The sequence below is a fragment of the Lutra lutra genome, chromosome 8, assembly GCF_902655055.1.
Source record: "Lutra lutra chromosome 8, mLutLut1.2, whole genome shotgun sequence".
NCBI classification, from domain to species: domain Eukaryota; kingdom Metazoa; phylum Chordata; class Mammalia; order Carnivora; family Mustelidae; genus Lutra; species Lutra lutra.
Window position 1 is genome coordinate 56357950 of NC_062285.1, and position 10665 is coordinate 56368614.

The window sequence follows — 10665 nt, forward strand, 5'->3', positions numbered from 1 at the left end:
CCATCCTGTCAGCAGCAGAGTTTCCTCTGGCTTAGAGAGGCAGGTGGGTGGGGCTGCGTGGTGATGGATGGAGTGAGTGGGTGGGTGGGAGGAAGGTGGCTGGATGTACATTGGGATCAATGGAGAAGCAGGGCGAAGAACAGATTGTGAGAACATGATAAAAGGCAGCAAATCCAGCTAGCAAGCTATGGCGTGAAACAAAACGAGAAATAACACAGCCTGAGCTCAAACCGCATTGGAGGGGATGGAGAAGAAACTGAAGGACCACGAAGAGTCAGAAGGTCTTGGTAACTGGTTGGATGTGGTATAAGCAAAATAAAAGTCAGGATGGCCAAGAGCAAGGAGCCCTACCGCCCCCCTCAGCCGGGCATCAAGATGCACATGAGCCCAGACCTGCCTGAGTGTGTGGAGAAAATTAACAGAGACAGTCTCCAAGAGCACTTAGCACAGCCAGTGGCTCACTCTCGACACTCAGCCATGGTCACTCTGGCTTTTCATCCCCTCTTGGGATCCCGAGCCAGTGTGTACTAGAAAATAGCACAGCCCGTGGGGCCCGTCAGTGCGGGGACAGACGGCTGTGCACTTCACACGGTGTCCATGTGTCAAACTTGGGGTTGTTGTGCAGGTCACATTAAATACAGTGTAAATCCACAACGTGCCCCGTGGAGCCCTGCCTCAAGGAGCACAGTTGCTATTCGGCTGCAAGCATGAGGCAAGGACATGCCAAGGGCAGAGGGCCAGCCTCACGGCCAGGAGGGGGGCTTCCCCTTCCATCTCAGCCTTGAGCTGGCCATGGGGCATGAGGACAGGAGGGGCTGTTCCTATAACCCTGAGCCCCTAAGTCAGCTTCACATCATGTCTGATGCACTTTGCTGCAGCAGGAATGTCAGGGACAGACTCTAGAAATATTTCTGTACGTGTGGAAGTCTGGGGTCAAACTCCAAGTATTAAAAATTTTACTGAGACTGACACTTCTTTCCCTCATGATTCCAGAGTAGTAGAAGGTTCCGGCCCCAGGATTAGATCCCTGCTTCTAAGATGCTCTCAGGCTAAGTGAGGGAAGAGGACAGACAGCCCAGCGCAGAATAAGAACCTGGAGCAGGACAAGAGGACAAGAAGGGCAGGGATGCGGTTGTAGCTAGGCACAGGGGAGGCAGAAGCAGGATTTCTGGGGCGTGGGGTCATCAGGAGAGCATATGCATCATCAAGGGAGATGTAGGGGAATTTGGAGAGAACAGCTTTGGGTCTCCTGCATCTGACAGGGGAGGGAAACTCAGGCTCTTGTGATTTCTGGGGTGAAGTAGCCACTAAAAACCATGAGACTGATGTACAATAAACTAAGATATTCACTGTGGTGAATGGAAATCTGGCAGATTTTTCCTGTGGTCCCAGAATGACAGCCAAGTCCCAAAACTGAGCACAAAAGGGCATCAGTCCCCCAAGTTCTAAGAACGTATACACCGTAAATGGCCACCACCTATCATGGTGACCAGCTTTGGTGGGAGGAGAGCTGAGATGGAAGGTTCGGCCTTGCCAGTGTCCGGTAGCGGGCAAGCCAACGTGTGGCCAAGCATCACAAGGCAGCACCGTGTGTGGGGACCTCACAGGAACCAACCCTTGAACAAATAGGCACATGAAGCCACCACCCCTATGGTGGCCATGGAGTGCCCCCCGCCTCCATCAGCTGTCACCTAGACAGAGCCCTGCTTGATGGTGACCCCTCTGACATATGTTGGAAATCTTCAAAAAGAAGGAGGTAATGAAAAGACGAACCAAGACATAAACACACGAGCTAAACCCAGGCTTAGGGGCAGAGAGAGAGAAGAGGCTTGAGCAGACTTTAAGACTAAAATTGTATCGGGGCTCCTGGGTGGCTCAGTCGGTTAAGCATCTACCTTTGGCTCAGGTCATGATCCTGGGGTCCTGGGATCAAGCCCCACATTGGGCTCCCTGCTTAGGGGGAAGCCTGCTTCTCCCTCTGCCTGCCGCTCTCCCTGCTTGTGCAATCCCTCTCTTTGACAAATAGATAGATAAGATTTTTTTAAAGGTTAAAAAAAGCTGAACTTGTATCATGAATGCAGGACATCTTCAATTCTGGAATAAGATGATTCTAATGAGCAAGTGGTCATAAACTATGACATCTAGCCAAGATGTCTGTCCCCGTAACTGCAGCTGTGTCATAAACCACCCTGCAACTTAGCAGCTTTAAAAAGCAACATTCAGGGGCGCCTGAGTGGCTCAGTGGGTTGAGCCTCTGCCTTTGGCTCAGGTTGTGGTCTCGGGGTCCTGGGATCGAGCCCCACGTCGGGCTCTCTGCTCAGCAGGGAGCCTGCTTTCCCCTCTCTCTGCCTGCCTCTCTGCCTGCTTGTGATCTCTATCTGTCAAGTAGATTAAAAAAAAGAAAAGCAACATTCATTTTACTCAAGAATCTGCAATCTGGGCAGGGACAGATTGGATCTGCAATCCAGAGGGACAGCTCATTCTTCTGTCCCAAGGAGCTCCTGCCCTATCAGGCATCACCTATGGACACACGGAGCCCGGGCAGGGGGCGCTCCCGCCGTCTGCAGTGCAGACCATGTAAGCGGGAGAGTAAGCAGTCCGAGCCCCCTTGAAGTGCTGACCAAGACACACCTGGGGGTGTTCAGGCACCCAGGGCCCAGAGACCCAGCCCTGTGTGAGTCTTGAAGAAGTGGAGGTGTCTGTCGGGGTGGCGGGAAGAGTGGCGGGCACGTGTGAGGCAGCTGTACCCACAGACACCGAGTAAGGCTGCCAGGAGGCAGGGCTAACGTCACAGGATGCTCAGAGAGGACCATCAGAGGGCTGCCGTGACGGGGACTCAGCTTTGGGCTCTATTTAAGGGCCATTCCCAGAGCTTCCTAATACCGTCCACGGAACAGGGAGGTAGCTACCTGCCTGGAGGGCGTGGTGGGACACAGTGCCCTCCAGAGTCCACGAACTCCAACAGCTCAGAAGCCTTGCCAGAGAAGGACTTTCAGGAAACAAACAGGAAGAAAACTTGGCCCACAGACACCTATAATTACCCCTTTCCTGTGTTCTTCCAGGAGCTCATCCAACGGCATCACACCTGCACAACGTGCAACCCATTTCACAAACCAAAGCCCTGAGCGCTGAGGCTCAGAGGAGCCTGTCAGGCTGTGTGAGTCACCCCTCTGCCTCAGAGGCACCTCAGAAAAGATGCTCCCGGACTGCTTGAACTGCCACGCTGTTCCACTGGAGGGCACCCTAGCCTGGCCACAGAAAGCACCTCAGCCTGGCACGTGGAAAGCCTCATTCCTCCAGGAAGCCTTCCTAGGTTGATCAACACAAAAGTGTGGTTTCCTTGGCTCTTCCCTGCCTGGATTTTCCACTCTCCCAGCAGCTTCCCTGCGAGCGCTAGGCACACCACGCTGTACCCTCCCTGGGTGGCCGGCAGCTACCACCCCACCGTGTGCTCACTTCCTCACAGATCTATGTACCAGGCTTCCCTCCTGCAATTTATTGTATGCCTTGATGGTCTTTGCTCCCTAAAAATCTGCTTCCAAGACACATCTGCCAGGTCACCAAAAGCTGAGAGGAAGGCATCAGAAGGCTCCTCAGCCCAGCCTCCAGCAGGCCCCGCGAAGCCCATCTAGCCCATCTCCTAGGCCCTCCCTACTCTCTTTATTGTATCTTCTGTTTTTCTTTCCAACCTCTTGGGCAGAGAGGTGAGTCTGTCACATGCTCCAGTTCTTGGCACAGTGTCCCCATGAGCCCACAGAAGCCACTCTCTGTTTTGCTCCTCTGTTCCCTTCATTTTGTACTCCTCCTGTCCCTCTTCTCAGCTCAGCCAACACATGTGAAAATCCGCACACGGGCACTCACGCCTGGAAGCAGCAGTGTTTGGGGAGTGTGTCTGTTTTATCTACTGACACGGTATGGTTTTGACAGGTTCTAACTCAACACTATGTCATCTATAAGTATGACACCGACTGTGTGGCTTCCAAGTGCCTTAATCTGCTTTCATCCTCTTCTCCCTGTCTCTGTCCAGTCTGTCACCTGGCTTGCCCCAGCTTCCTCCTGCAGCACACAAGGCCACCATGAACTGTCTTGTCCTTGCAGGAGAATGGCTTTCAGGAGGAGGACTGGGGGCTCACAGGGTTTCCACCCACCTAAATTCACTGTGTAATGCTTTGCTACATTCCAGAACATCTTTCCATCCTCTGTGCACGGGACACCACCCTCCCACCCCACCCCCTCCCCTCAAACCCGGTGCATGGGACCCCACTTTCCCATCCCCTATGCACAGGACCCCACCCTCCCACCCCCACGTGCATGGGACCCCACTCTCCCACCTCCCTGTGGAAGAGGTCCCTGTCCCCCCAGCTGCCCACCCACAGTCAGTAACACCCACGGTCTGATCTTCACCATCCCGATGATAGAGAGGCACCTCACGGCTCAAGGTTTTCATTTTCTTCTGCAACCTTCTAAGAACGGGCAGGGCTCATCCCCGGCTCCCGTGCTCATTGGCCGCTTGGTCTTTCCCTTGGCAGGCTGCTCAGGCTCAAGCTGGCTCCCTGCTGGGCCTCCTGCAAGTCCCCTGCTGTCCCATAGGGTAGATGATGTGCTTTTCCCAGGCTGTCGGTCGTCTGTTCCTGTTTCCTCCTGCAGTGAACTGGAATTCTTCATTTTGATGTGTTCATGTCAATCCTTTTTTTTTTTTTTTTTTAACCTTGTGGTTTCAGCTTTTAGCATTTGCTTGAGAATTCTTTCTCCGGCTCTTAGTTACAAGGAAGTTCTCTCATACGTTCTTCTGTGTGGTTCCTGTCCAGGCCTTCCAATTGCTAGGGGTGTCCCACTCCAGCTGTCCACTTTCCATGCAGTGAGTCTCACCAACTAAAGAAATGGCCCTTTGCTTGTTGCCATGACCTTTAGCAAATACCAAGTTTGGGGGCGCCTGGGTGGCTCAGTGGGTTAAGCCTCTGCCTTCGGCTCAGGTCATGATCCTGGGGTCCTGGAATTGAGCCCCACATGGGGCTCTCTGCTCAGCAGGGAGCCTGCTCCCCACCCCCCACCCGCCTGCCTCTCTGCCTACTTGTAATCTCTGTCTGTCAAATAAATAAATAAATAAATAAATAAATAATCTTTTTTTTGAAAAATAAAAACAAAAATAAAAAACAAATACCAAGTTTACCTTTTATTAAAGGGGCTGTTTTGCGCTCTCTGTTCTGTTCCAGGGGCTCCTTTACCCATTCCTGTGTAAGTATTACACGTTTTTATTACTGTGGCTCTCTGATCCTCAGACATCTTTGCTTTCCTCTCTCACAACAGACTTTACGATCAGTGGATTTTATTCCTTCGTATAAATTTGAGATTGGTTTTATCAAGCCCTTCAAACGAAATCCAGCTTGAGTTTTTATTGGGTTTGTCTTGTACTTATAAATAAACTTAGAGGGAATTTGTATCTTTGGACTCAGGTCCAGTTATTCCTGAGTATGATATAATTCCACTTAATCAGATGATCTCGTATGTTTTTCTCATAATAGAGTCTTACTTACACTGCTCTCCACGATGATCTTGTGAATATTTTGTTGTTCTATCGTAAATCCTTCACTGTTTTTAGCACTCTTGGAAATGGCATATCTCCACTTTTTCTGGTTTTTTCTAACTGATTAGCACCGATCCAGAAAAACACTTGGGATCACTGTAAGTTGACCTTGAAATTAATTGGCTGCTCATCCCATCTTATTATTGGGATAGTTTATCAGTTGATTTTGTTTGGTCTTCTATGTAGCTGTGCAAACAATCCCAATTCTCGTCTCATGCTTACGCATATTTATGTCCTGAGCCGGGAATTCCAGTATGTGAGGCATGGCATGGACAGCAGGCATCCTTGTCTTGTTCCCGGCTTTCTGAGCGTGTGTCCAACACTCATCCTCTAGGTGCGACACCTCCCCACCCCCCCGCCCACAAATTCCCCCAGTGCTCACCCACTGGCCCTTGAATATTCCTGGACTCTTCTGCTATCCTCTGCCTGGCACCGCCTCCACCTTCCTGACTTTCCTAAGCCCTTCCCATCTTTCAAAGTCCGGCTCAAGGCTGACCTTTTCCATGGTCTTCCCGGTTGCACCAGCTCACAGAGAGCTCCTCCCTGGGCGCACGAGATAAGACCCACTATGTCCGTTGACAGTCCTTCATGAACTGCCCTGGAAACTGTATCTACTACCTATTGAACTTGTGCCTATTTACAGATCTACCTGACTAAGCAGTCAGCTACTCGAGGACAGGGGTGTATATTAAATTCTTCTTTATACCCAAAAGCACAGAGCACTTGTCTAATAAACGGTTCTAGAGCCCATGAAGCAGCCACATTTCATCGGCTCCTGCTCACAGACCTGTGTGCTGTGAGTTCAAGGCCAGAAGGCACAGCTGGAGGCAGGAAGGTTGGAGGACAAGGGCAAGCAAAGGCACGGGAGGTGCCCCACCCCGGCTAGGAGGTGGGTACGCTCTCAGCCTCCGCCTCCTGTGTGCCTTCAGGTGCGCCCCCTTACTTCGTCTTCATGGGGCCCAGGTAGCCAATATTCCAAACGTGCTTTGCCGATGACGAGACACAGGACACAGAGATGAGCTAACTTGTCACACAGCTAGTGGATGTCATTGGCACCCACATTTCCCGGCTTCCAAGTCCTACTACTTCCAGAAGCAGCCTCCCCACAGAAATACTACGTCCACAGCCAGACAAGCAACAAGCCAGGCACAACCCAGGCCAGGACAGTCTCCCTGGATCCACGAATCTCACCTCCAGGAATTTATGTTAAAGAAATTAGTGGAGATGGGCGTTGAGATGTATCTTATAAACGTTCATCACGAAGTCATATATCCAAACTCCATTAAGAAAGGACAGGGGCACCCAAGTGGCTCAGTCCGTTGAGCAGTCCATTGAACATCTGACTCTTGACACTCAGTTTTGGCTCAGGTCAGGATCACAGGGTCCCAGGATCGAATCCCATGTTGGACTCCAGCCTCAGCAGGAAGTCTGCCTGAGGTTTCTCTCTCTCCCTCTCCTTCCACTTGTGCTTGCACGTGCTCTTTCCCTCTCTCTCTCTCTCTTTCTATATATATATATATATATATATATATATATATATATATATATATAAAATAAATAAATAGATAGATATTTTTAATAAAAATCCATTAAGAAGTGGCACCTGGGTGGCTCAGTGGGTTAAAGCCTCTGCCTTCAGCTCAGGTCATGATCCCAGAGTACTGGGATGGAGCCCCGCATCAGGCTCTCCGCTCAGCGGGAAGCCTGCTTCTCTTCCTCTCTTCCTTCCTTCCTCCCTTCCTTCCTTCCTTCTCTTCCCCTCTCTCTCTCTGCCTACTGTGATAGATCTCTGTCTGTTAAATAAATAAATAGGAAAAAAAATCCATTAAGAAGGGACCAAAATTAGGGGGCACCTGGGTGGCTCAGTGGGTTAAGCCGCTGCCTTCGGCTCAGGTCATGATCTCAGGGTCCTGGGATCGAGCCCCGCATCGGGCTCTCTGCTCAGCAGGGAGTCTGCTTCCCTCTCTCTCTCTGCCTGCCTCTCTGCCTACTTGTGATCTCTCTGTGTCAAATAAATAAATAAAATCTTTAAAAAAAAAAAAAGAAGGGACCAAAATTAAAAGGCCCTTCCATATGAAGGCAAAAAGTCAGGACAAGAGAATCAGCGGGTCAGCATCCAAGCATACGGCCAGCGCCCACCAGGAAACCACCATGATGAATAAGGCCAAGGGACTCTCGCAGTCCCAGCAAGGCAGGCAGGAAACTAAGGACCAGAACAACAGGGCAATCAGTCCCTCCAGGCAGCAAGGATAAGGCAGCCCCCAGGCCGACCTAGGCCAGCCGCATGAAGGGCAGGCTCAGGGTGCAGGCCTTGGCAACGGACCCAACTTGGGGCTCAACCAGAGCCTTTATAGCCCACGGTTGGGGTGGGAGCCAATCCAGCCTGGAGCCCAGGTGGAAGGAAGCAGCCTATTGGGCTGCTAAACCCTTTGTCAGCTTCCTGTCTAAGTGTGTTTTCAAGGGCTCACCCAGTTTGCCATTCTCTTTGTTCTCAGCCACTTACAAATAGGTGCTCTAATTAAGGCTTTCTGATGTGGCCGTGATTGCCTTGTAAAGCTGTTGGGCTGTTTTCTGCTTACTAAGAATGGTACTGCCCAGCCTGTGCACACTGTCCCTCTGCAAGGCTCTGAGGATCCAAGACCAGTCACCTGGTTAGTATGGGGTGAAGGGGGGGCATCTCCCCCTCCAGGCACCCACCCACTGAATCCTCCCAACAGCTCAGCAAGGCATGATTTGCCATGCATAGAGTACAGGTAGGGAAACTGAGGAAACAAGACTTGCCCAAGGTCACAAAGCTGGTCAGTGGCAGAGCCGGGCTTCAAACCACACCTTTTTATCTCCAGAGTCTCCACTAGCATCATCTCCCATCAGGACAGGGCCCTGGGCATGCTCACAGCATCCCTGACCCAAGGAAGTGGCCATATCTACACAGAGACCCTCAGTGAAGCATGCAATTTGACACTGTGCCCATTGGGTTGTGACAGGTGAGCAAGGACAGAGGGCAGAGGGCAATGACCAGCAGGGTAACAAAGAAATGCTTCCTGAAGATTCACCACCTTTCATCCCTCAGCATTTTACCAAGAAATAAATCCCATGTGATCTTTGGACAACCCACTGAGAACCTTCCAGGTGCTCACCAGTCCCAGCTGAGACAAGAGGAGAGAAAGAGTTGGTTCTTTCTTAGCTGGCTGGCAGATATATGACCCAGGAAACACTCAGCCATGCCTCCCACAGAAACACTCCAAAATCCCACCAGCCGCTCAGCAGGAATCAGCCCCTCCCTCGCCTGCCGACTTTGCGTTCTTGGGTGTTGCTCACCCCAGAGGTCCCTATCCCACAGCCCATACCCACAGAGCTCCCACTCCACACATAAGAGTCTGTGAAAATTTATTCACAGGGCCCAAGTGGAGGGGCCGGAAATGTCCCCTGCCCTCCCAGAAAGGACGGGCCCTCTCTCACCCTGGGATGTAAGTGGCTCACTCACCCTGAGAGAAGTAAAGAGGGCAAAAGGTGAGGCCCAGGGAGGGTGCATGGAGGGCTATTTTTAGCCCAGATTGGGTCAGCATCTGCTTGTGGCTGGTTAGTAAACAGGGCCATCGAAGGAGTCATCCTTAAGTACAAAGGCAGTCAAGAGACTTGTTCTTGGAAGGAAGGGTTTACAGGCTCAGCTCCACAGGTTCGAGGCACCTCCTAACTAGGTCCCACTGTCTACCTCCCACAGTTATCCCTGGTCCTAGCCCAAAAAGAGGAGGGGGAAAATCACAACAGCTTGACTGTGGGAATGACCATATGAGCTCCCCATCTCCTCTCACAGCGTGGATCCTCAGAGTGGAGGAAGCAATGTCATTTCAAAAACTGGTGACCTCCCTCCCCTCATCTCCAGCACCTCTCATCCTTCCTGGTGGGTGGGCACACACCAATATTCATCATTCAGCTTCCCCGCTGGGACACTAAAGGATGGCACATCCCCATATCAGATCCTGACTCAGCCTAGGCATCTTGGGACCTTTTCTCCACCTGTGGCTTCTCCCCCTTGCCCACTGGCCAAATTTTGGCACCCCTTTGTGCACACCACCCTCTCCTAACCTCTAAACACCTCAGGTCTCTGCTGGATTCGCAGAACCCAGCAATGCACAGTTGGGAAGTGGTAAGAATTTTCTGAATGAATGAGAAAACGCATGATTACATAAACTAGTCTCCAAATCAGAGCAGACTCCTTTCTCATCTCCTCCCAACCCTATCCGCAACCTACCCCAGTCCAGCTTCAACCCACCTCCAAACAGTCTTCCCTGATTCATCTCTGTAGCTCTAGGTTATTCCACACTCCTGATCCTTCCCCCAAAGTCTCCCAGCAACGAGGCCCAGAACTCTGGAGAATAGCCCCGGTTCTCTCATGAACTCTCTGACTTAGTTTCTCCCATATCCCATCTAGTGTCCCATAGCTTGTCTTCCTAGGAATACCCAAAGTGCAGAGACGATGCTCCCTCCCAATTCCTTACCCCCACTACCATCCCTGACTAGGCTCTGGGTAGGAACAGGCCAGGAAAGGCTGACACTGACAATGAGAAAGGGATATGCTTTAGAGAGACAGGGGAAGGCAAAGAAGCCTCCTAGAATAACAGATTGTTTGGAACACAGCTCACTGGTTGGAACCAGCAAGTCATCCACCTGAGGCCAGGTCATGGGTCTGGGACCCATAACCCGGGGATGCCCCTTCCAGAAAAGGATTCCGAGAGTAGGCTCCACCCCAGGTCGCTGCACCCCATTCCCAGTAGTGAGTGCGCAGAGCCCAACTGATGCTTCCAGGACCCCTTCCCTTTCTCCGCTTCCAGCAGCAATGGGAAGGGGAGAGGCAATGAGGAAGCTTGTTAATAGCTTTGAAGATGAAACAGGCCTGTGGCTGCAGATTGTTGACACAGCTACCCTGAAGAGGCAAGCTGGGTTGGCTCTTAAGAGGCCGGGATGATGCCAAGCCAATAAAATGCAGCTATTGTCACTCTGCTGCGCCTTTTAATGCCAGCTGCCCGTGGTGCATAAAAGGGCCTGCCACAGCCCAGGGAGCACAAGCTTCCGACTCCGTC